Raw genomic sequence first — 27,341 nt, forward strand, 5'->3', positions numbered from 1 at the left:
GTGTGCTTGGCTGGCCTCCTGGTATTTCCAATACAAGATATTTAAATCCAAAACAAGAACATGCTTCCCCCTCAAATCTACATCCAGTCCTCATAACACTTAACATCTTTACAAGGGTACCCTGGTAAATTGAACATTACTTCAATTACATTTTACAGGAAACAACTTTCTGAATGTCTCACAGGTGTGACATTGGTCAACCACTTGCCAGTGATCCCACAGCATAAGTCCTGGAGCTGACACTTGGACCAAGATTGTTCTTCAGGCCCTTTCTGTATGAGTCACTGCCAAAGATACCATGTTTCCTGGAACCTGGTAGAACATCAATACATATTCTTGAACTAAATGAATGGAATGAACCCTAATTTATTTAATTCAGAGTTTACATTTTGACTGTGTCTATTTTATGTTCTGTTAGAAGACAGGGAAGTGGGAAGGGACCAGTATTTTCTGAGCAGGAAACATTTATATACCTTAATCATTCATCATCCTTCACCTCATTCTATCCTCATAACTCTAAGACTGGTACCATTATCACCATTTTAAAGATGAGAAAACTCGGGAGTTTGAACAATTCTCTTAAGATTCCTGAGCTGGTACATGTTAAAGTCACAATTTAATTCCAAACCTGTCTAATTCTAAGGACCCGCAATCTTTTTACTATGCCATCTTGCCTATTTACTTTGCCTGACAATCTGTGGAAAATAGTTTCCTCTTACACCATAGTTTTAGCTTTTCACAACATATATGTCGAGCACTCTGTCATATCACTTCAGATTAAGTCAGAATAAAAACATTGACAAGGTAAGTCACCTGTCTGTTTATTTACAGAAACTTAGACAGAGGTATGAGTCAAAAACTTAAGGATGTGAATTAATCCCCTATTATATATTTTTGATATCATATTGGAGAAGGTACTTATTCCTCCTGCATTCTTTTTATACATATAAAACACTCAAAAAAGTTAATATTCATAAAAGCCTTGTCTTGCTAATAACTATTGAGAGAAATTTAAGTGAAATAATCATTGGCTTCTGATAACATGTGACCATTAAGTCAATATATGCTTCTACTCTCTTTAATTTTTCCAGTATATTATTGAACAATTCCTTGTTCAAAAACTAAATATCAAGGATAACAAGTAAGATATTTGAGCTAATATTTGAGCATAAGCTATTAAGGACAATGATGTAGTTTTATTTTCTTGTGTTACAGTAGAGAAGGGCATCTTAGCCAGACTATCACAGTGATGACATATTTTCTGAACTGTTTTTTCTCACATTGTCTTATGCTTAATTTAACAAATATTTATTAAGTGCATACTGTGGGCAAGGGATCACTATGGAGGGTACAAAAGAGGCTAGAATATCATTTCTCCCCTTGAGGAATTCATAATCTGATGGCAAAAGCAGACTTGTATGTAATCAACTGCAGTATCTGGAAGAAAAAAGTACATCTTTTAATAGCAACACAAAATACTCTGGTATTGTAAAAAGAGCAAGGCTAGAGGGCAGGGCACTGTGGAGCTTGGAATGAAGTGGCAGGATATTAAATGGAAGACATCAGTTATGAAGCTAAAGCACATATAGGCAATAACATGATAAGAGTCTGGATTTGTCAGTGGACTGAGAGAGTAGAAGGTAAAGAATATCAGGGACATTTCAGGGGAAGAATCAATAATATGTGACACTTAATCAGATGTGGGAGTGGAAGTTAGGTGGAGTCAAAGATGAATTTCAGTTTTCTTATCAGATAATATGCCAGGGAACACAAAATAAGAAAAAGCGTAAGGGAAATGTGCAACATTTCATTTGGGGTTTGTGGGTTTAATATACCAGTAGGACATCTATAAGTAGATAGCCAGCAGGAGGAAATTTGGGTCTAGAATATAGTGAGGAGGAAGCAAAATAAGAAACTACAATAAAACACAAAACTACGGGAACCTCCTTGGTGGGGCAGTGGTTAAGAATCTGCCTGCTAATGCAGGAGACACAGGTTCGAACCCTGGTCCGGGAAGATCCCATATGCCACGGAGCAACTAAGCCCGTGTGCCACAACTACTGAGCCTACACTCTAGAGCCCGCGAACCACAACTACTGAGCCCGTGTGCCACAACTACTGAGCCCGTGTGCCACAACTACTGAAGCCTGCGAGCCTAGAGCCCGTGCTCCACAAGAGAAGCCACCGCAATGAGAAGCCGGAACACTGCAACGAAGAGTAGCCCCCTCTCACCGCAAGTAGAGAAAGCCCGCGTGCAGCAACAAAGACCCAATGCAGCCCAAAATAAATAAATAATAAATAAATAAATAATTTTAAAAATAAATAAAACCACAAAACTACGAAAACCAAAAACTACAAAGCCCAAAAAGTATGGGCATTAACACAGAACCAAAGTTTTGAAACAGTGGAATGGTGCTTAACCTCAATAATGCAGAGAAGTTGAAAATTGAGAATTAGGTGTTAGATTTGACAGCCATGAGATGCATGATGACTTTAGTATAATGAATGAGGAAGCCGGATTGCTGAAGATTGAATAGGTATATGGAAGTAAATGCAGAAAAGTTCACTATGAAAGTTTTATAATAAAGAGGAGAAGAGTGAGTAAGGGGTAAAAGGGTAGTTGATGTAAAATTAATATTTTGGCTTAGTATGGAGAAAAATGAACTTGTTTATAAACTAGTAAAAAACAAAAATAGAGAAGAAGAAGAAGAAAGATACTTAACTCAAGATCCATAGAGTAGGAGTCTATTTGGGACTTCAGGTTGATTTTGATCTCTTAAAAGCATAAACAAAATATTGAGTGTATGTAAATTTTTATTTGAAGAGTCATGAGATTCTCATAAGGATCTCTACTTCTCACTGCAACCTCCCAAAAATAAATTTTGGAATCTCTGAAATACACAGAGGGAAGATTCTATGGACAATACCCAAGGAAGCAGGATGAAATGAATTCAAGGGGATGTATATTCTACACCATTTCATTGAAAATTTCATCTGTGAATCTCAAAGTGTTCCATGTATGTTTAAAACAAATTTGAAAAGAATAACTCATATCATCTCTTAATTTACTCTGAATTCTGAAAGGAAAATAGACCTAAAAGGATCATCACTGTACACATTACCTAAGAGATAACTGAGCACTTGCCCAATCTGTGCCAGGCATAGTGCAGCGTGGACTCAAACAATTAGGCAGGACACCTAACGTAGAATTTAGTGGAACCATGCCAATGTGGGATTCAGTAATGGTTTAGCAGACAAACTATCTAAGCTAAAACATGAAGAACCCATTCATTCAAAAAATGTTTAGTGCCCATATGAGCCAGATACTATCCCAGGTGCTGGTCTTCTGGGCACGAATAAGACAGGAATGTCTGCCTTCGTGCATTGTGGCAAGAGGGAGACAAAGTAAACAAATGGACAAATAAAAGTCTATAATATCAGGTCTTGATAAGTGTTATAAAGAAAATATACGGGGCGGGGGTGGGTATAGTGGCAAAGGAAGACTTCCCTACAAAGGTGACATTTGATAAAAGACTGGAATAAACAGAGGAAATGAGCCATGTAAATATTCAGGAAAGATCATGGGTGGTAGAGAGAACAAAGGCCCTGGGTAGGTATATGGTCTGTTGAGCTGGAGGAATTGCCAGTGTGTCCAGAACAGACTGAGGAAGACAGATGAGGAGAGTATATGAGGCCAGAAAAGACGTATGAGCCATGTTAAGGAGTTGAAATAGGAATAAGTCAAGTGAGGATTGGAGGGAGTAGCTTGACTTATTTGACTCCTTATTGAAGTTTGACTCCTTATTGAAGGAGAGTGTAAAGAAATGAAGTTGGAGGTGGGGATAAAAGTATTACCATTTTCATAGGATAGAAAGGACTTGATGAATGGTTTACTACCAACTAGTCGTCAACAATACACGAGAAACCCAAGGTTTGCAGATCAAAGACATCACTAGATAATTTCATCATCCAAGATTCTCTACCAAGAAATACCAATTGTTTTTCTTTATACAAGACACTGTATTGAGTACAATGCTTTAGATTGAAATGGGTATATTCTAATATAGTAGCTTTAGATCATTTTATAAATTTTCTTACTTTGCAGAGCCTAAAGTTCTGAGAGTTTCCAAAGTAAACATATTTCACTGATTTATATGTACATATTTTAAAGAACATGAAAATAAAGTAGACTGATTTTTTTAGTTATTCTAAAATTGGTTTTAAACTTTATAATATTTCTAACTTCGATTTTTTGAGTGGTTCTCTTTAGTACATAATGTTTTTACAAATATAAAATAATTCTAGGAACTAACAATAAGTACCCTATTCTCCCTTCCCCCATATAACTGATGGACTCAAAATGTTAGTGATTCTTGGGTAGCTTTAGTTGTTGTAAAGAATGTGCTTTTACATCTGATTTAAGAAACAGGTAAATGTTTATTTAATCGTTCAGTTGAGATTGATACAGTTGTCTTCTACTTACGCTATCTTCTTATTGCCCAAATCATACATAGAAGATATGTAATTTTTTTTAAATATAGGTAATTTATGAAGTTTAGAATGAGAAGTTTATGGTTACTACTACATGAGCAAGCTATTTCATTGGAGGCTTCCTTATTCTATTTCATCGTACTTGCTTAAGTCTGGGTTTTCTCATATCTGGGTTCTTATGACACTGACAATGCAATGTTAAAAGTGTGGGACTAAATATTTTGTGCAAAATAAACTGTTATACCATAAAGTTTTTTTTACAATTTACTTCATTTATTTGTTTATTGATAGGCTCTTTTCTCATCAAAGTTGAAAGCCTCTTTTGTAAATTATAAAAAATTTTATTGTAACCTGGTTCATTTAGTACTTATTTACATGAAAAAAGCTTGAACTTGATAATAATACAGAGCCATTCAAACAAGGTCAGTATACTCTGCCTTCGTTATTACAGTCAATTTTTCATGACTTTTGTTGTCTTTTTATGAAAGTTTCCATCTTTTACAATTTCTTACATTTTAAATACATTTTCTAAAATATTTACTATGTATATATTTGTTCATGTCTTTATTTTTGTATTTGGCACTCCAACATTGGCACTGGTATAGAATTTAGCAAATACAGTAGTAACAGAGTTTTAATTGAATTTTGCAAGAACTTAAGCAACATGAAAGCAGGGATCTGATCTGTCTTGTTTGCCTCTGTAACTTCAGACCTACAAAAGTGTCTAGCACAAGGTAGGTGCTCTATAAATATGTTAATGTAAAGGAGAGAAGAAAGAAGAGATAGAGGACAAGAGAAAGGGAAAGATGAATTAATAAGACAGTTTTTGTCCTGAAGAGACTTAGAGGCCAGATAAGGAAATATGACATGTGCGTAAAAACTAGAATAACAATACAGTGATGTACCCTCCAATATACCATAATTATATGTGCCTTCAGCGTTCAAGAATGGGATTTAGGCTGAAGTGTTTTTAAATTTGAAGTTGTGTTAACTTGATATTAAAAAGAATAATGAGGGTTCGTGCCCCGGTCTGGGAAGATCCCACATGCCGCAGAGTGGCTGGGCCCGTGAGCCATGGCCGCTGAGCCTGCGCGTCCGCAGCCTGTGCTCCGCAACGGGAGAGTGAGAGTGAGAGGCCCGCGTACCGCAAAAAAAAAAAAAAAGATAGGGAGAAAAAGAATAATGATGTTAGTAATGGTAATATTAACGCCAACGCAACAGAGCTTATTATATGCTAACATTTCAAGTAAATTAATTTATCCAATCCTCACAATAGCACTATTGGATAATTATTATTATTATATTTGGTTTTTTAGTTGAAGGAATTGAGGATTATAACTAGGAAGTTCTAAAGACAGAGCACAGTGACAACCAAAAAATAACAGCCTGGGCTTCCCTGGTGGCGCAGTGGTTGAGAGTCCGCCTGCCGATGCAGGGGACACGGGTTCGTGCCCCGGTCCAGGAAGATCCCACATGCCGCAGAGCGACTGGGCCTGCGCGTCCGGAGCCTGTGCTCCGCAACGGGAGAGACCACAACAGTGAGAGGCCCGCGTACCGAAATAACAGTCTGTGAAAGCTCAATTCAGTCCTTTACTGGAAATATCACTCAAAAAAAACCTTCTTTTTTTTTTTTGGCGGTACGCGGGCCTCTCACTGTTGTGGCCTCTCCCGTTGCGGAGCACAGCCTCCGGACGCGCAGGCTCAGCGGCCATGGCTCACAGGCCTTGCCGCTCCGCGGCATGTGGGATCTTCCCAGCCCGGGGCACGAACCCGTGTCTTCTGCATCAGCAGGCGGACTCTCAACCACTGCGCCACCAGGGAAGCCCCGAAAACCTTTTTTTCATACAGCATTTATTTTTGTATTTTACTTTCATTAATTTTTTTCCTTAAGTTGGATTTATAGTAAAATAGTAATATAAATAAGTATAACAATATAAATATTATTTCAACTATTTAAAAGCTCCAATTTATTAAATAGCACAAATGTTAATTATGCTTTTTTGAAAAATTTATTGAAAGGGTATCTATTATATTTATTTTTTAATTGAAGTATAGTTGATTTACAATTTTGTGCCAACTTCTGCTGTGCAGCAAAGTGACTCGGTTATACACCTATATACAGTCTTTTTTTTATATTTTCCATTATGGATTACCAGAGAATGTTGATTATATCAATAGTTCCCTGTGCTATACATTAGGACCTTGTTGTTTATCCACTCTAAATGTAGTAGTTTGCATCTACCAACCCCAAACTGAAAGAGTAGCTTTGAAACAAGCAGCTAAAGAAAATCTAAGAACATCTCAGTGTTCTGCTGATTCTAGCATTTTGTCTCTAGATTTCTAACCTCATCTACGAATTATTGCTCATTCTCTTTCCCTGCTCCACTCATACATGTAAGAAAGTCTGCTAGAACTTGAGCTGTGCAGATTGCTGTGCAGAATAAAATGTTAATCTCTTGGCTTATTCAATCCAAGAATGATTGTAATATACTTACAATGATTGTAATAAATTGAGACTGTGACTGACTCAGATAGTGGCACAAAATTAATTACCTGTCTTTAGTCTTATATAATGCATTATATATATATATATATATATAATATTTAGGAAAAGCACACAAGCATGGAAGATACATATATAATACACTATATATAATATAATTAATATATATTATATATACATGATATATATAATATATAATGCATTATATATACGTGCCTTCCATGCTTGTGTGTTTTTCCTAAATCTGTTCTCCCAGTGACTTTTACCTGCACTTCAGATCAGAGTTCACCTAAATTCCCACAGTGGTCAAGTATTGCTAGTGTTGCTAGTTTGTTATCTAGTAGTTAGCATACCACTAACAGTGGTCAGTAGATGATGGCATAAAAAAATGGATCATGTGCATCATGGCCAGTTTTAGCAAATCTCTAGACTAGATTCCTTTCCTAACTAAAGTTATCTTATAAAGAGGTCCAAACGTATCTTGAATAATTTAAAATCAAACCTGAAAATACATTTACAAAAGAAAACAGAAATATATTCATTTGTCCTCAATAACAAAGGAATAGAGAAACTGAAGGCAATCAGTTGAATCAAAACAGGTTGTTAAAATTCACAGTGTGTTCTATGTTGAAATTTTAGAAATAAAAAAGAAAAAGATGAAAGCAGATGCACTGTTTTGTGGATTAAATCAGACAAAGAGAGCCAAGGCTTTCAAACTCCTTCTTCTGTCCAATTTACAAAGAATAATGATATAAAATTCTTTGTAGCTTTTATCCCACATTGACTAATATGGTAAAAGATTTCTCCCTGGCATTTTTTTGCTTTAAAAAAATCCAAATAAATTTTAATTCTAACTGAAGTCCTTCCACATTCTATGTTTCGAATACAATTTGCAAACATTTTGTCTTAAATTATTTTTTAATAGGGAAAAAATTTTTGAATGGTGCAAGAGCCTACCTCTCCTGCTTTCTCCCCCACTTTTTGCCTTTGCACATTGCAAACAAGATTCTTCTTACGCAATTATCTTACAGGGCATCTTGGCATAAGGATATTCAAATGTAATTATTCTTTACATTTTCATGTCTCAGGTAATTTGGCTGGTATATTGTCTGTGATTTGCTTATACATAAGGTCAAAAACCTGACCCCTGTTGGTAATACATCATAAACTAATCATTTATATTTTCTTTGCCAAGGTTCACTGAACCATTTAACTTACACTGACTACTGCAACATTAAATTTTTCATATTAAAGCAGTATTCAAATTAACCTTTTTAAATTACACTATAAAAAAGTGAATTTACGTAAGTAAAAATTAAGGGCACCGTAAGCAAATAAGTTGGGCAGTTTTTCTTGGGAAAACTGTAGCTTAAGCACATTCCTCTAGATTATTTAAGCTGTTTGTTGTGTTACAACAATTTGTATCTAACCCAGTAAAATTTATAGTACATGTGTTCAGTGGAAGAAAATAATTGATAAATTAAACATCTCACTCTGGAAGCAGTCTATTAAAATTACTAACTTATTAGATATTTTATTTTGTCTATGAGCTTTTATGAATTCATCTATATCATAAAAATATAATCTTTTAATATTACAAAATTTGAAGTACATATATTTGGTTAATTCCTCTAAGTTCCCCTGTCAAATAAATGGTACCAGAGAGCCCTTTATCTGTATCCATTTCTAAATTGATAATAACTAAAAGGATTTAGAGTTTTGTGAAAATAACAAGAGAATTTACTGAAAAATGATTGACTCTTACCCTAAAATGAGTGAACCTAAAGTCTAAGAGAAGTACGTTAGGACAAATATATTTTGCTTTCAAGTTAGGTTCCTCATCTTTTATTTTTTTATTCATTTACTTTGCCCAAATAGGTTTATTTATACCTTTTCCATAAGCTACAATTATAAATACTTTTTTTTAAATTGAAGTATAGTTGATTTACAATGTTGTGTTAGTTTCTGGTGTATAGCAAAGGATTCAGTTACGTATTTTTGTGTGTGTGTGTGTATACAAATATATATTCTTTTTCATATTCTTTTCCATTATGGTTTATTATAGAATATTGAATATAGTTCCTTGTGCTATACAGTAGGACCTTGTTGTTTATCCGTTTTATATGTAGTACTTTGTATCTGCTCATCCGAAACTCCTAATTTATCCCTCCCCACCCCCTTTGGTAACCATAAGTTTGTTTTCTATGTTTGAGTCTGTTTCTGTTTTGTAAATAAGTTCATTTGTATCATAGTTTAGATTCCACATATAAGTGATATCATATGATATTTGTCTTTCTCCTCCTGACTTACTTCACTTAGTATGATAATCTCTGGGTCCTTCCATGTTGCTGAAAATGCCATTAGTTCATTCTTTTTTCATAATTGAGTGGTATTGCACTCAGTTGTTACGGTAGTATCTTCTCTATCCATTCATCTGTCGATGGTCATTTAGGTTGCTTCCATGTCTTGGCTACTGTAATTAGTGGTGCTGTGAACATTGGGGTGCATGTATCTTTTCAATTTAGAGTTTTCTCCAGATATATGCCCTGGAGTGGGATTGCTAGATCATCTGGCAACTCTGTTTTTAGTTTTTTAAGGAACCTCCATACTGTCTTCCATAGTAGATGCACCAATTTGAGTTCCTACCAACAACGTAGGAGGTTCCCTTTCTCCACATCCTCTCTAGCACATATTACTTATAGACTTCTTAATGATGACCACTTTGACCGGTGTGAGGTGATGTCTCATTGTAGTTTTGATTCGCATTTCTCTAATACTTAGTGAAGTTGAGTATCTTTTCATGTGCCTGATGACCATTTGTACGTCTCCTTGGGAGAAATATCTGTTTAAGTCTTCTGCCCCCTTTTTGATTGGGTTGTTTGCTTTTTTGTTATTGAGTTGTATGAGCTCTTCATATATTTACAAATACTGTTTTTAATGACGAATCACCAGAAGCACATTTCATTAGTCTAATAAGCTCTACATTAGCATGCAAAGCTGACCTGGCATGAAAGTAATTTAGGGATAAAAATAATAGTAAATGATTGCTAGCATCAGGAGACAGTTTTCTAAATTATCCATTCATTTATACATTCAACATGTATTTGTTGAGCTACGACTGTATAGAATAGTAGCCAAATGGTGTTCTAGGCACTAGATATGCATCAATGAACCAAACTGAAAAAACCTCGAGCTCTTACAGATTTTTGAAGAGGTGGTCGTGGTGCCAGGAAGAAACAGACAAGCATATAAGCATATATGCAGCTTAATGATAAGTACTGGGAAGAAAAATACAGCATTACTGAAAAGTTAAGAAAACAAATAAACCTAGACCTATTCAACATCAGGGAGTCAGAAAATTAATTTTTAAATCAATACGATAAATTTCACTCCTATGAGTAGGTAAAAGAAAGTTGTTTTTTTTTTTAATAGTGATAAATATCCTTACCCCAATCCATGCTCCAAAGAGTAACTAAAGGGAGTCGATGCTTCAGTGGCTTCCAGGGTCCCCTCACCTAGAACCCTCATCAGAGGCTGCCCCATGCCTTTCTCCAGCCTTGATACCCCCATGCCTCTCCATACTCACTACATTTCAACCACATTGACCCTTTGTGTCGTCCTTGTTCCTCAAGCATACGGAGCTCAGGACTTTACACATGTATTGTCATATTTTGAATCTACCCCTTTACCCCATCCTACCCGTAAATCCAGCTAATTCCTGAATGTGATTTCTGCAAGGAAGCCAATTCTGGATGAAGCGCCCCTGCTCTCACTTTCCCAGCATCTTTACCTGTCCTTTTTGGAATTTATTACATGTAAAGTGTGTAATGACACATGCTCTGTATGTATGTTTTTATCATCTCTCTCTTTCATTAGCCTGCAGTCTCCGTGGGGCGAGGTGAGGTGGGCACTAGAGGCAGCCGTTTGTCTCCTTTGCCAGTGAGTGTTCAGTGTCTTGCACCCTGCCTGACACGAATAAGCATTTAGAAAATCACTTCTGAGAGAAAGAATGAATTTCTATAAAAAATGTCTTAAGTTTACAACCCATGGTTTTATGTAACACATTGCAAAGTGGGTTCTGGTGGGAGCTGGTAATATCCTTTTAAACCATGTGACTGAGCTAAATCTAGTTGAATCTTTTGTTTTTAAATCTGTGTTACATACTGTTTCTGCCCCGTACTCTGCTGGAAGTCTACTGCTTGCTTGTAGGCTCACAGTCCCAATGACAGATGTTTTTTAATCTTTGCTATTTGGCTTCCAAAATGGGTATATATTACTAACTCATGTATTCTCACCAACATTTAGAAAATGACCCTGGGGGCTGTGCTCTGAGAAATCAGATACTTTCTGGGACCTGTAGCCATGGGAAAGAGGTTTTGAACGCTTTCTGTTGGGAAAAGCCATTTTATGCTTGGAACCATTGTTGAAAGGAAGATCCAATTGTGAAAAGCCACAGTTGTGTAAACTATTAAAAAATTCCAGGGAGTGACATAGATCAGGACTTTATTGTTTTATCCTCTTACTTCACGTGTGTGTGAAGGGCACACACATAGATGTGCATAAACACACAGTGTTGGTGATGTTTTCTGCTTCATTCCACATGAGAACTTAGAATACTCCTAGAGGATGGGAAGAATCCTTTATCGATGCCTACCACATCCTACATCTCCACTGTGACACTTATCTATGTGTAGTAATAATTTATTTCCTTACCTGTCTCGCCAATTCTTTTAGAAGCAAGAAACTTTCACTTTTTATCCCCAAAACCTGGCCAACAAAAAGACAGTCCACAATAGACACTCAATTAATATTCATTGAATGAATCGCAGATTATAAATAAGTACCTATAATGGAAATAGCCTGAGCTGGAGTCAACCTTCCCTTGTCTATCTCAGCCAGGCAAAATGGAGCTCAGAAACCACTCAGGGAATTACACTGTCTTATGCAGCATCCTCTCCTTTAAACCAACAGCTAAGGTTTTCCCAAACCCAGAAAACCCCCAAAAGATTTTCCTACATGGATTTATGCCAGAACGATTCTGGTCCATTAGTTGGCAAAGAGGACTCCATAATAACTTCAGAGGAACTGTAAAATTCTATTCAGAATATAATGAAAGCTGCGGGGGATTGTGTATTCATTTATCTTGAAGTAGGAAAGCTTGAATCCTCAAATAACAGGGTGTTGCCATATTAGCTTCCTCCAGAAAACTGAAACTTCAACTGTGAAGAGAGCAGAATGGTCTGATTAGTATCAGAGCTGCTGGAATCTGCAAAGCCTCCATTCTTAATTGGAGCTGCAAGATGCAGCTGATTACTTAAAGTCTCCCTCTGTGAGTTTCTGCATTCGTGGATGAATCCTGTTACTTTAGTGTTTTTGAGATTCCATATTCTAAAATCATTATTTAAAAATCTCAAATATAAGATAATACCATAGGTTGCCCTGTATCTAAGAATAAATAAATACAATTAAAGAGTATATTAAAGAAAACAGAAAGAATAAAAGGAAGAAGGAAAGAAAAGAAAAAAGAATGGAAAAGAAAGGAGGGAGAAGAAAAGGACAAAGGAAGCAAGGAAAGAAGGGAACTATTAGAATATCTGATAGACCTCCGCCACAACTCAGATGTTTTTGTATGTGCAGTATTTCAATGTCCTTCCTAGGTACATACAATGCCTTTCTTTTTTATTAGCACGGCTGCAGCTGCTGTTGCTTGCAAAGAGGTTCACAAATCAAAATAGACTCAGTTAGCTTTTCAATAATTCTAAAATATGGGAGAACACTGCCAGAGAAGGACAGCACTCCAGTATCCTAAACAAGGAGTCTTGTTAGCAAAACAAAGCATGAATTGCTTAGAGATAATCCCCCCGGGTGGTAATTCCACTGGGTGCCTTCTGTGGCGGCACACGCTCTTTCTCCTCTACGGAGCAATGCCGTAGAACAGGCTATGTCAGAAGAAATAGGAAAAAAGTTGCTTTCTTGAAACATTTCTTCTTCTAGATTTTTCTTTATGTCCACATGATTCATACCTCTTGGTTCTTAGCCTGGAGCATGTAGTGCAACCAGGAAATGAGGAAGCTAGAGCTGGCTGTGAATAATGAATGGGCCACATCAGCAAAAGTCTATATACACACTCAGTAGCAAAGGCGGGTGCAGAGTTGCAGGCCAGCATTTTTATGAATTTTTTCCATTCTCCTCTTTCTCTCAAAGGAAACCAGGAAAACAAGAACTAGCAAGAGCTTGACAAACGCCTGGCTTTGAATTGGAGACCATTCACCTGCCTATTGCTTCATTCCTGGAAATTTCACTGCAACTAACTAAGGTACGTGGAAAAAAAACAGAAACTCTGATATGTTTTGTTGATGAACTTGTGATATGTGGAAGAAGAATGCATTTGTGCGGAAAATTGGAGGACTGTATCTCTTACTTCAAAAGAATGTTTAGTATTTGTCATGTCTTTTGAAAGTATTACTAGTATTAACGCCCTTGACGTGCTAGTTTAGTTGATGGGGCACTGGCCACTTATATAACATTTTGCTTTCTCCCACTCTCGTTTTGTACTTCATCAAATCCAAAGTTGTCATGGTTCATTATCTGTAGCTGATCTTGAGCAGCCTTGCATTCTAAAAGAATATGCCATAGCATCTGCCTCTGTGCTTTTGTGCCCTGCTGTACGGATGATATTTCAGCAACAATATTGGGTAAGGGGTGGGAGTGGAGGCAGATTTGTCTCAGGCTGATGTTTCTTTGTGCCATACTATGCCTTACTGTTTCCTATATGCCTAATTCAACAATGAAGTACATATATCACATTGTGACTATTACCTATGTTAGAGTACATAATCGAGGTTGTAAAGTATCTGCTTGAATGTCCCAACTAATGAATTCCATCAAATTCAATTATCATTCTTAGACTCTTCATTAACCAATCAAATTGCTTCTTTGGTCTGTCATTTCTAACACCCTTTCACTCGGCATAACCACAATTCTCTGAAGTAAATTGGAGGTGATTAAATTATCTCACTAATCATTATTGGGAGTCTCATGTTACTGAAGTTTTGGATTTCTGAAGAATCATCTTTCACATGATTCTCATTGTATATAGGAGAAATGATGTTATAGTATGAGGCCGTGTCTTGAACTTTATTCTGCTATTTGTATATTAGTTTCTTCCTGAGGAAGTTGGCTACAATAGGTCTCTGATCCTAAAATCATACAGAAATAAACCAACTATACACTCCTATAAATTCACCATCTTATTAAATAAATCTGTCCAGTAGGCTTGTGTTGTAACACAGTTCTTCACCTTTGGGGAATGAACCATTTGAATGCTGGAAGTTCCTCTTATCTCTGATACAGTATGATTTTACAGGATCGCAGTTGTTATTGCTGAAACATGTTCTTTGCTAATTTTTATAATTTCCTTACATAGATTATTAAAACCAATGAAGTGGTTCTGAAGTGCATATTACCTAGAATCAAAAGTTTCTTTCTTAGGCAGTAATTGTCAGTGCTAATATATAATGGTTATTTCAATCATTTTATAATGAAAGGCACAGCTGATGATCTGACAGTGTGGTTCTTCCCGTACAGTTCTTAAAATATTCCCATTTTATACTCTTCTACTTTGTATGTTAGAAACAGTTTCATCTTCTACTCTGCAAATATTTTGAGAAACATCTCAAAATGTAACCTGAAGCCAACCTAAGGAAATATCTATTCCTGGGTTCCATGCCAGATGTACTTAATCAGAATCTTTGTGAATGGGCTTTAGAACCAGCATTTTAAATATGTATATCAGATCATCCCAATGCACTCCAAAGTTTAAAAACCACTACTCTATAATATGACAGCAAGGAAACAGCCAAGTGGAAAACATTTTAAAGCTATAGACATATAATTAATATAAAAATATTGAAAATAAATTAGGATTTTGACTTTTTCCCTACATATTTTTATTTCCTAGGAGTGTACAAAGGACTTTAGACTGTTTCTTTCCCCTTTCATTTGAGTCATAAATATTTTGAAATTAAAAATTAAATGTTAAAGATGTTAAGGGTATGAATGTCTATCAATTGAAAAGTTTCCCAAAGTTGCCAAATAATAAATGATCTCATAGTAAAGGGTATTAAATTCATAATTTCTACAATTATTTTCACATTTAAATCTTTAGTTTTACAAAACTTTCTAAATATCAAGTCATTCTTTCAATATTAGATGTCTAATAAGCATCACTTCTTTAAGAATTCCAGCCTGTACTTCTGTTATGGTTTCTACTCATACAAGTCCTGTGGGTGTCAAACTTTCAAAAGGTAATTTATTGGTACAACTAAGTAAAACCTTTTGGCTAAGGGTACCCCATTTATTCATAAGTGAATATTTTTCTTTTATCTAATTTTAGTAAGGGAATTTCCTCATAGCTTTATTTTTAATGCAAAAATGTCAGACAGTTTGCCAACTTAACATGTCAAACTCTGAAGTATACATTTAAGTTAGAAGGGACAAAGAACTTTCTTCTGAACCATGAAAACGACAGAATATTGTGATTACCTCTGGCACTGAATGAGAGCAAAAAGTAACATTAGATTTAGTAGGAAAACTGCAGAGACTGACCCATAAAATTAATTCTTGCTTCCTATCTTGTAGAATCCACTGAGACAAGGGTCTAAAAGGGGAAAATGCTCAAAATCTTTAGGTTTTCAGGTGTACTTACTTTATAAAAGTGTCCTAAAATAGTTGGAATAATTGTCTTCCAAATTCATACGAATCTTTTTATAAATAAAAATATTCTTGGTTTTCAACTGGTTTTAAAAATCACATTTACAATACAGGCAGGCACTAATTTCAATTGGATTGTATTTCAAAAGTTTAATTTATAAGTTAAATATTTAGAACTCAAAATGTTTTCACACAGAAACGATGTTATAAATGATGTTAGATGCACATTCAATTTTTTTTTTAAACATGTTGGGGGTAGGAGTTTATTAATTAATTTATTTTTGCTGTGTTGGGTCTTCGTTCCTGTGCGAGGGCTTTCTCTAGTTGTGTCAAGCGGGGACCACTCTTCATCACGGTGCGCGGGCCTCTCACTATCGCGGCCTCTCTTGTTGCGGAGCACAGGCTCCAGACATGCAGGCTTAGTAGTTGTGGCTCATGGGCCTAGTTGCTCCATGGCATGTGGGATCTTCCCAGACCAGGGCTCGAGCCCGTGTCCCCTGCATTAGCAGGCAGATTCTCAACCACTGCACCACCAGGGAAGCCCCACATTCAATTTTTTTTAATCCACAAAATTATAGTCAAATTATATGATTTGTAAAAAAAGAAAAAAAGAGCTCTCTAAGAAAAAAAGAGTAACTCTAATCATATCCTTCTCTGCATTTTTTTCCTCCAAGTTGTTTCCAGTCAATGATCCTACTCTTTTTAATCTCACTGATTCTTACTGTTGTCAGTTATGCACTAAAATCAATCTGGTCCACTTACTTTAACTCTTTTTAGTCTTTATACCTCCTTAAATGAAATGTATAAATTTGCATATTAGATAAAGCTATATTGCCTGAGAAATCTAATCCATAAAGCTAGGCCTAAGTAATGCCACGGTGGCTACACTGTGGCCATTATGGAATCTAATACCCCACAACCCAGGCCACCAAAGGCATCATTTCTGATCCTGAGATTTTTCTTAATTACATTTCCCAGTGACTAAGTGTCCTGTTCTGGGACACATCAGAATAAATCTTTTGCTCTGTTGTTCTATCTGGCAAAGTAACTTCACTATGGATGAAATTGGACTAGCCACTTTTAAATTCAATAAGGTTTGTGTGTATCTAGTCAATATAAAAGAATAGACTTTCGAGAATTCATTGTGGTAATAGGAAGGAAAATTACCTACTTGAAGATATTGGATGTAATTCAGGAAATAGATGATAAGAAAAGAATACATAGCAATTTGTGAGAATGATGCTATTTAAGAAGAGATAAACCAATAGCCTGAAAAAGTTACAGAAGTTGGACATTCATTCTTAACAATTTTCTTTACACTTATTATCACTTAAAAATAAACTAATAACATTAAAATGAAATATTTAATGAGAGTAGAACCACTCTAATTTAATGATAAAAATGATTTTTATATTTGCTTATGCTGATACTTATTTCAGTTTAAAAATGTTTTATGGAGAAGTTAATACTTTTTATTGTAATTTAATAAAAGCAAAAGTTGTGTTGCTCTCATTAGTTTATTTAGGGTTGATTATCTTTTTTATTTGAAAATATTTTTGCCAATTTTAAGGCATTTAAAGAATCTTCACTTTGCCATACATTAAACCCCCTAAGCAATGTGCAGCTAAACATATCTTAAACATATATACCCAGGAGAATAATACAGTTCACAGGAACATTGAAGAGAACTTCATAGAATCTTCTAGAAAAACTGAACCAGAAGGAAATGTATAAAATAGATGAAAGGATATTTTCAAAACCCAGTAAGAATGTGAGGTCACAAGGGGATATGTTGAAGGACATAAAATTCTTTCAGGTGCAATAGTAATGAACTCCGGAAAGCTATCCTTTTCCTAACATTGTGAAATTCACACAGAACTATGTGAAGCATTGTCTCATTTCACTGTATGCATCTAGGTTAATCACTGATTACTAATTCGTTTCATATCTGAGATGAAGCATTTACCACCTCTTGTTCATACATACATATCTATAGTATTATCACTATAAATATTTCTAAATATGTAGATCAACAACACATTAAAACCCTGAAAATCCTCAAGCGTCAGAAAAGAAAGAGAGCTCGAAGGCAGAGTAGAAAGACGAAGAGCTGATGTCATGACTGAGTAGGGAGAGGTCGGTCCTTTATCAAGTCTCTAACGACTACAGGACTTGGGTCTAAGCAGGTTCGAGATCTGGAACTGAAATTCTCACATAAATTCAGGATCGGCGAAGAGCTGCTTCCTTCTTGATGAAGCAGCAAGAAGATTGCACCCACTGATCCAGGGAAGTGACTAGAGCTTATCTGCCTAGGAACCTAGATGAAATACAGGGAAAAAAATAGTTCTACTGTGACAAATCAAAACACCAGGCTTTGGCATATGTCAGTACGGGGCTTGAATGTATATTATTCACAGTGCATGAATCCTCCAAATGTAATTTATATAAACTAATGGGAACCTACAATTCTGTATGGAAACATGTCTGAACCAGGACACACAGGACTCTTTAAGAAAAAAAAAAAAACTAAAATGAGTTTACAATTAAATGAATAATGATAAAACCACGCATGAGAATTATCCAACATAGCAAAGCATAGTGAGGCACCATAAGCAAGAGCATTCAAATCCTAAAGTTTTGAGATAGCTTAACAATATGAAAAAAAGCATAAACTAATCATTTAAAAAATTATAAAAGTAAAGAAGGAAGAAATAGAAACCAACAGTAAGACGCTATGAAAACAGATTAGCAGATCTGAAAAAGAACCAAGTACTCATAGAAAAGAAAAATATAGTTTTCAAATTAAAAAATTTAATGAAAACTTTTAGGATGAAGAGAAATGACCTAAGATGATATTAATGGGCTGTGAATTACATCTGAAGAAATTTTCTAGAATGAGCACAGAATGTTAAGAGATGGAAAACTTAAGAGACATAGAGGAATAAAATGAGAAAGCACACCAATATCTATTAGGAATTCTAGATGGTTAGTTACAAGATAATAGCTGAGAATTTTCCATATTTGAAGAAAGTCATTAATACCATATAGAAAATCATTCCCAGCCACAAACCAGATAAAGAAAAACAAATTCAAACATAAACATTTTAACAAAGCCACAGAACTCCAAAGATAATACAAGATCTTAAAAATCAATTAGAACAAACAACATATAAAGGAGCAAGGAAAAAATAATGGATATCTCATCAACTACAATAGACAAGATGACAGTGCAAAAAATTTCATGTGCTGAAGGGAAATAACTAGCAAGTTCCATATTTATATTCCATATTTATATAAACTACGAATTGATTTTGCTGTCATTATTTTTCAATAATGACAGCAAAATCAATGTACTTTTTCAGAAAATGATTAAAGAAGTTCACCACTCATAAATAATTTTGAGTAACAAAATATATATTATCTGCATTTTGGTGAAACCCTGGTTTTCAGCCTTGAAAACTTGGTTATTCTAGGATTCTAAACTAAAAAGACATCCCTGGGCTTCCCTGGTGGTGCAGTGGTTGAGAATCCGCCTGCCAACGCAGGGGACACAGGTTCGAGCCCTGGTCTGGGAAGATCCCACATGCCGTGGAGCAACTAAGTCCATGTGCCGCAACTACTGAGCCTGCACTCTAGAGCCCGTGAGCCACAACTACTGAGTCTGTGTGCCACAGCTACTGAAGTCCGCATGTCTAGAGCCCATGCTCCACAACAAGAGAAGCCACTGCAATGAGAAGCCCGCGCACCACAACGAAGAGTAGCCACTGCTCATGGCAACCAGAGAAAGCCTGCACATAGCAACCAAGACCCAACGCAGACAAAAATAAATAATAAATAAATAAATAATAATTTTTAAAAAAAACATCATCAATAGCGTATTGTTACAGACCAAGTTCATTGCTGACATATCTTTATGTGTCAAAAGGTTGAAATTTTAATAGCATAAGAGAGGTGCCTTTTTGATAGATAGTTAAGTGGCCTAAAATACAGAAACTGCACTGTCCTGATCATTTACTTCTTCAGTTAGCTAGTCTGTAACATTGCCATTCTTCTGAACAGGAACTTCAAATGTAAAATCTTTATGTTCTCCTAAAATCATTGTTATCATTCTTGACCCATCATTAAATGTAAACTATTGCATTTCAAAATGCACATCCAGACATTTAAATGTGTACACCTGTAAATGCTTATCTTGCTCAGCTATTCTGTAATAGTGTGAGAGATCTATAAATAATCAATAGTTAAACCTATAAACCATCTTTGTGCCAAGCACACTTAGTAATTATAGGATAGCTGAGCTAGAGATAAAAAAGACTGTAGGGGTAATTGGAGTAAGTTCTTGCCAGACAGCTTATGATCATTAATTAACAACTTCTTCATGTAATAAAGTGATTCTGTGAAGAAGATGGAAGGGCACTAGGAACTAGCATAGGAACAGACCTAATGACTGAGTGGTTTAGCAAGAGTGTGTTTTTACCCAGGAAAGCCTTAAGAACTAGAGACAGACCAAATACTAAGACAAAGAAATTTGCATTAGTAACTTATCTACCCCTTAAATTAGATAAAACATTCACAAATCAATTATACCCCTTCTTGTGCCTGTGATGTTTTCTATGCCCTGGACAGAATTTACTAAGATAATTAAAAACTCAGAGCATCCTAGCCATACAATGACATATAAACATTCTCATTCTGTTTAATTCTTGAAGCTAATGTGTTTATTTATTATGATGATCAGAAATTAGGAAACATAAAGGATGAATTTAATAGGAAAGTATTAAAACATTCATGAAAGGAACATACTACAAAGGCGAATTAAAATTTGCTATCAAATATGTAGAAAATTAGATGGAGTTTTTGGTTTAAAACAGCTGAAGAGCTGGCAATATGCTACTATTAAAAACCAGCATTATTCTAAGATATTCAAATAGAAACATAAGAATAATGCTGGACAGATCACTGTATTAGAGAGCCTAGTTCTAATTTAGATCCATAATTGAAACACAGCATCAAGAACTAATACAAGGACTGACATATACACACTACTACATATAAAACAGATAACTAATAAGGACCTACTGTATAGCACAGGGAACTCTACTCAATACTCTGTAATGGCATATATGGGAAAAGAATCTAAGAAAGAATGGATATATCTATATGTATAACTGATTCATTTTTCTGTACACCTGAAACTAACACAACAGTATAAATCAACTCTGATCTAATAAAAATTTAAAAAAAAAAGATTTAACAGAGGGAACTGTATTCATTATGCTGTAATAAACCATAATGGAAAAGAATATGAAAAATAATATATATGCATAACTGAATCACTTTGCTGTACAGCAGAAACTAACACAACATTGTAAATCAACTATACTTCAATAAAATATATTTAAAAGTAAAAGAATTAAAAGAAATTGAGAAACAGCAAGAAAACTAAAATTATTTAAGGTTTGAGACATCACCTTGTCAGAAAAGACTAAAGAAATTTCAAGATGTTAAAATGAGAAAAAGAGAAGCATCAGATGTGGATTTAAAGTAAATATAGACCATTACAAGAAAGGTCAGACACTGAGGCCCAAAAGGGAGAAATGTGTTTAAATTGTCGGAAAGAATAGCAGATGAGATGATGTGATGTTCTACAGAAGAGAATGTTGAAATTCTGTTCTTGAATTTATTGAAAAGACAGAAATTTGTCTTTTGTGAAAAATTTTATACAGTTCTGCCTGACAGTAAAGAAATACATGTTTATAACACTTCCCAATTCTCGTATATGTATATTGATAGATAAGTTTTGACACTGTATTTGGAAGGCTTAGGGTAATCAACCCAAAGGTTTCCTGAAGTAGAAGCACAACATTGCAATTTTCTAGGCGATAAGTTATTTTATGACTTTGTTATTACATTGAATGAGCAACAGGAGAGTCCAAAAACATAATCTTCCCCCCACAAAAAAAAAATCCGTTTCCAAAATAACTCCTGTCAAGATGGCAGCCAAGTCCAGAGAATGACCAGATTAATCGTTTGGGTTTCGTGGTGGTTTTGATGTTGTATAGAAGGAGAAATGATCATTCTGTGATGGTATTCAAGGAAGTGCTCCTACAGAGATAGAGTCATCCGCTCACCATCCCTCACAAACCCCCTTCATAAAATGGGAACATTCCAGGTGGGGAGGACAGATAATAAATTCTTTATGTTGTTTTAGAACCTTTAATTCTAAAAATATTGGAGGTTTTTATGTACTGCTGTTTTACTTCTGAGTATAAATGTAAGGAAGTTGTTTTATAATTTAGTTTTATAATTTAGACCCTTGAATAAGGCTTATAAACTGATTTATGGTCATTATGCTTCAAGTTTATTTTGGATGCAAAATGTCTTACAGAATCTACTGAAATCAACAAAGGAAATAATTTCAAAAAGTGTTCATCCAATAGAAATTCTCTGTGGTTAGGAAAATTTACATTAATCTATTTTTACTTACCGACACCCTCGTTCTTTTCTTTATAAAAACACATTTGGGGGAAGGAGAAAATTTAAAAGAACACAAAGGGAGGAAAAATTACATAAAACTTTAAAAATTGTATGGACTCTTGCCTGCTTTTCACATGGACTACTGTCTTATACTTATTTAATCTTCTCTGATTGCATTATGTTGTGAATGGGCAGGGTAGTGTTTTCCCACCAGTTTCTTCTATACAGGCAAGAATTTTCAAACCAAAAATCTAAGTTTGTGTTTTTATTTTATTTTTTTTAATTAATTAATTTATTTATTATTTATTTTTGGCTGCATTGGGTCTTTGTTGCTGAGCCAGCGTGGCTTTCTTTAGTTGCGGCGAGTGAGGGCTACGCTTCATTGCGGTGCGCCGGTTTCTGATTGCGGTGGCCTCTCTTGTTGCGGAGCTTGGGCTCTAGGCGCGTGGGCTTCAGTAGTTGTGGCTCGTGGGCTCTAGAGCGCAGGCTCAGTAGTTGTGGTGCACAGGCTTAGTTGCTCCGCGGCATGTGGGATCTTCCCGGACCAGGGCTCGAACCCGTGTCCCCTGCATTGGCAGGCGGATTCGTAACCACTGTGCCACCAGGGAAGCCCAGTTTGTGTTTTTATACTGAAAGAAATGTCTCTGGTGAATAGGGAAGATGATTTATATGCATACATCTGACCTTATAAAAAATCTTTGTTTTTCCCATAAAGTTGAATTTATATTGCTATCATTTATTCCAGTTTCTTTTTGTGTATCTCTAATACACCATTTAGTTTGTAGATCTTTGATACTTTAGAACATATGACAGTTTAAATAAATCTATTTTTCCAAAAATTTTTTACGTTTATAGTTTTTCTTCTTTTTTTAAAAAATGAAACAAATAGTTAACTACATGGTTACAACAATTTTTGCAAAGTTTCAGCTAACACATTGTAATGACTAAAAATTGCCTCTGCCTGTTATTTATTGTTCAGAAATTAAAATTTAATTGTATTAATTAACAGTTCTATGAAGAGTAAAAGTTATTAGGTTTCTAATACTTACAGTTCTTTTTTATATATAGTGAAATTCAGATTTCTTCTAAAAGGGAAAAATCACTCTTCCACAGTAAGAAAGGCTTTCTATTCATATCCTGAAACTACATTTTTTAGCTTGTGGAATATAAATCATCCACTTGCTTGGTATGAATGCAGAAATTTAGTTCACGAAACTGAATATATATTTGTTCATATGTCTCTTTATAATAAGATTCTGGACTGTGATGAGTGGTTTTTCCTTCATGTTTTCCATACACACATGAAGGATTAAATACATAGCTTTCTTTTTTCCAAAAATGCCATCAGCATTATCAGTCTCTGAATATAGATGGAAAACTGCCTCAGTGTTTCTGATATTTCTCCTTTCAAAAAAAACCACAATGCAGAATGAATAAATACTAAAATTTTATAAAGTGTGATCATGAAATAACAAAACTTCTTTTTTTCAAAAAAGCTCATGTACTGAAATTTATATTCAAATGAATGTCGTCCTTCACTGTGGTCACCTTGGATTTCAGAAATGCTGCTGCTCTTCAAAGTATTTTGTTAACACATTTTGGGGTCTGTCTTTAGAGCCAGTTTGTGCACCAGGAAGCATTCCTCAAAGAACACTGGGAAGGCAGACACCATCCATGTCTGCTACAGGAGACATTGGCTTTAAAATCACATGATCATGGCAAATGTGAAGGCAGACTTTCTGAAATGTATGTTTCTTCCTTCCTTCCTTCCTTCCTTCCTTCCTTCCTTCCTTCCTTCCTTTCTTTCCTTCCTTCCTTCCTTCCTTCTTTCCTTCCTTCTTTCTTTCTTTCTTTTTCTTGCTTTTGTGAATATATTTATTTACATTTTTCAAAAGCACTAAGTCTACAACCCTAAGATACTCAGAATGACTTTCTGTGCTTCCTTTGACCTGAGATGTTTCTTTTAATGAGTTTGTGCCCTTTTCAAGCAAAATAGGCATTCATAAATTATATTTTTATTTTAAATAGTACTCTTTTTTTCTGGACAGAAAGATATATCTGTCACATAGGAGGAGGGATCTGAGGCTGATGGAATCATGAGATCACATGTTGGTTAAAGAACTTCTTAGGCTATGCCCAGAACACTGGATTCTTTAAGATATTAAAAAAAAAAAATCAGGAAACACAGATTTTTCAGGCTAGATGAAGGATTATGGGCTCATTGTTTTACTCACTTCTTATTATATCATTTAGTTATATCCTTATCCTGGACAAGTATATAAGGTCCTTACTAGAACCCCTAGGACTATACATGACCTGCCCCTGCTACTGGCCTTTAATGGGATATAAAACTTTACCAGAGCCTATAGTACTCTGCATACCTAATTACTGTTTAATATTCACTTTGCATTAGGGGTTTATAAAATGGACCCTAAAAAGCCAGTATATACCAGGCCCACGTGGGTTCACTAGTGTATTTTACCAAACATTTAAGAGAGAAATTATACCAATTCTCTAAAATCTCTTCCTAACTCATTCTGAGGCCCACGTTACCCTAATACCAAAACTAGAAAGACATTACAAGAAAAGAATATTGCAGACCAATATCTCTCATGAACAGAGATGCAAAAATCCTCAACAGGAGCCAGCCCATGAGCTATCATGCCAGGTGAAAGAGGTAATGGAACTGTGGAGGGATGTTTCACCTTCTATTACAAACTGTTCATTTATTCAACCAAAGTTTACTGTTCTGAGTACTATCCTATGTGGTCGAGAAGTCAGACTAGTTACCATCCCCCATTCAATCAGTCACTTATCAATTAACTTATCCAACAAGTATTTCTTGAACATCTACAAGGTGTCAAGCATTATACCTGGTACTGGGGAATGTATCAGTGAGCAAAATAAACCAAACTCCTGCCCTCGGGGAGCTTACGTTCTACTGGGGAAACAGACGACAAACAAGATATATACCTAAAATGTAAAACATGTTAGTGACGTGTTAAGGAGGAAATATGAATGTAACATGTATGTGGTGGTGAAATGTACATAGGTTGTTCAGAGATGGCCTCACTGAGAAGACGACTTTATGTAGAACCCCAAAGGATGCAAGGGAGAGAGTCTTGACAACGTCTCCTGGAAAAGAGAAGGTAGAAGGAACAAGGAAACAAAATAACTAGGAGGCCAATGAAGGGTGAGAGAAGGGATGTGCTTGGTGATAAAGTTGAAGAGTTAGGTGGAAACCTGGTCACGCAGGGCCTTGTGGGAAATGGCAGGGAGTTTGGATTTTATGCCAAGTGTAATGGAAAACCGTTGGAGGGTGTTCAGTGGGAAAATGCCATGCAATGATTGACTATTCTAGAAATTCATTCTTATTTCTGTGGAGAATATATATTTAGGTGTCAAAAGTACAGGCAGAAAGACCAGAAGTAAGTTATTGCAGCAGTGCAGGTGAGAAAGCTATCAGAGGGTTAGTAGCTTTGATTAGGCTCATGGAAGTATAAAGGGGAAAAGTAAAAAGACTTGAGACATATTTTCAAAGTAGAACTTATATGACCTGTTGATAGATTGGTTATGGAGAATAAGAGGAAAAAAGTTAAGAATTATCCTAGATTTTTGCCTTCAACAGCTTGGTAAAGTCATTCACAATGATGGGGATGATCCAAAACAGGATCCAATAAGGGAGGATAAATAGAGTTTTATTTTTTACATAGTAGGTTTGAGATTCTCATTGGACTTTCAAGGGATGACAAAAAGGCTCAGGTGCAGGAGGCTGGGCCCCGGGAGAAATGACTGGGATGGAAATATCAAAAGAAGATTTGTATTAACTAGGATGCTCTCAGCAGCAAATTAAAGAACACCTTACCAGAAGCTGCTTAAAAATAAATATTACTGACATTTGTTTTGTCACTTTACCATGTCTGTTTATTAAGTTTAACTTCAGAGTTAGATAACTCAGCAGATAATTGTTGTAAAAACCCTGGGTCAGCCTCTATGAGAGTCTCTTGGCCTGGCCGCCAGGTATGCAGTGTCAGTGCAGCCATCCAAGCATCATGTCTTCAAGTGGCAACAGAGAAAGCAGGGTAAAGGAAAGAAGAGTGTGCAGCCAAAAAGTTAGCTCTCTCTTCTGATTGGGGAGCAAAATTTTTTCCAGAAAATTACCAACAGATTCCCCCATGTCTCTTGTCCAGAGCAATATCAAATGCCCACCCCTTGCAAAAGGAAATAGTATTATCTAAATTGATAAGACAAATGTGTCATTTCTTATAACCAAGATTCCATCATTAATTTTAAAAAAGCTAGGCTGTCTAAGGAAGGTAACCATCCATGTCTACTACAGGAGACATTGGCTTTAAAATCAGGACAAATGATGTCACCAAAAATATATCACTGTACACTCAAAATATTTCACCCTCTCTCTACAATACCCTTTTTTAAATGGCCACTGGAAGAATGAAATCTAGAGTATCACCTACAAATTAGTTGCTTCTGGAAGTGAAAGAAAACCATAACCCAACAAACTTAAGCTGGCTGTAATGAAGATTATCTCTCATCACAGATGAGAATTACACACACACACATACACACACACACACACACACACACACCATGATTTCCAGTAACTTCATGTTTCTTGTTAGCTTAGGGAAAACCACAGCCTAAAATATCATAATCTTACATATATTTATTGTGGACTTAAATTCAGCAGATCTGGATAACAGCCATTTTACTTTCATGAACCATGACTGTCTCATCTCTGGGCTTTTGCTCTTGCCCTGCCCATTCTACCTGGAAATCACCTCCCTTAGATCTTTACGGGGCCAATCAGTTCTCATTATTTGGATGAGAATGTCATTTTCTTAGAGCCTCTTACCTTGACCACTTTACTGAGAGCAGCCATACCTGTACCAAGTCCCTCCATATTTAATACATATTTAAATAACTGCTTTTAATGCACAGAAGTTATCCCTAACTGAACATTGTATATATTTTTGCTTGGACCTATAAGATGTTTCTTCCCCACCCTTAATTAGGTCAAGGACGTCTGCTTTCTTCTCCATGGGCTCTCAGCACCTATGACAGCACGTGCTATGAGGTACATACTCGGTCAAGATTCATTTGTGCATCTGTAAATGAGGATACTTTGAAAATAACGGGC

At 35.6% G+C, this 27,341-nt stretch overlaps 1 protein-coding gene across 3 annotated transcripts in view; it reads left to right on the plus strand.

Annotated features, from left to right (window-relative positions):
- SYT1 (synaptotagmin 1) overlaps positions 1-27,341 on the plus strand; it is a 540,189-nt gene that overhangs the window by 99,819 nt on the left and 413,029 nt on the right. For all 3 annotated transcript variants that reach the window (XM_033431327.2, XM_004271581.3, XM_033431328.2), the window contains one exon: positions 13,199-13,310. The gene's annotated coding sequence lies outside the window, so the exon portion shown is untranslated. The remainder of the gene's footprint in view (positions 1-13,198; positions 13,311-27,341) is intronic.

This window comes from Orcinus orca, chromosome 11 (genome assembly GCF_937001465.1).
Source record: "Orcinus orca chromosome 11, mOrcOrc1.1, whole genome shotgun sequence".
Taxonomy (NCBI): domain Eukaryota; kingdom Metazoa; phylum Chordata; class Mammalia; order Artiodactyla; family Delphinidae; genus Orcinus; species Orcinus orca.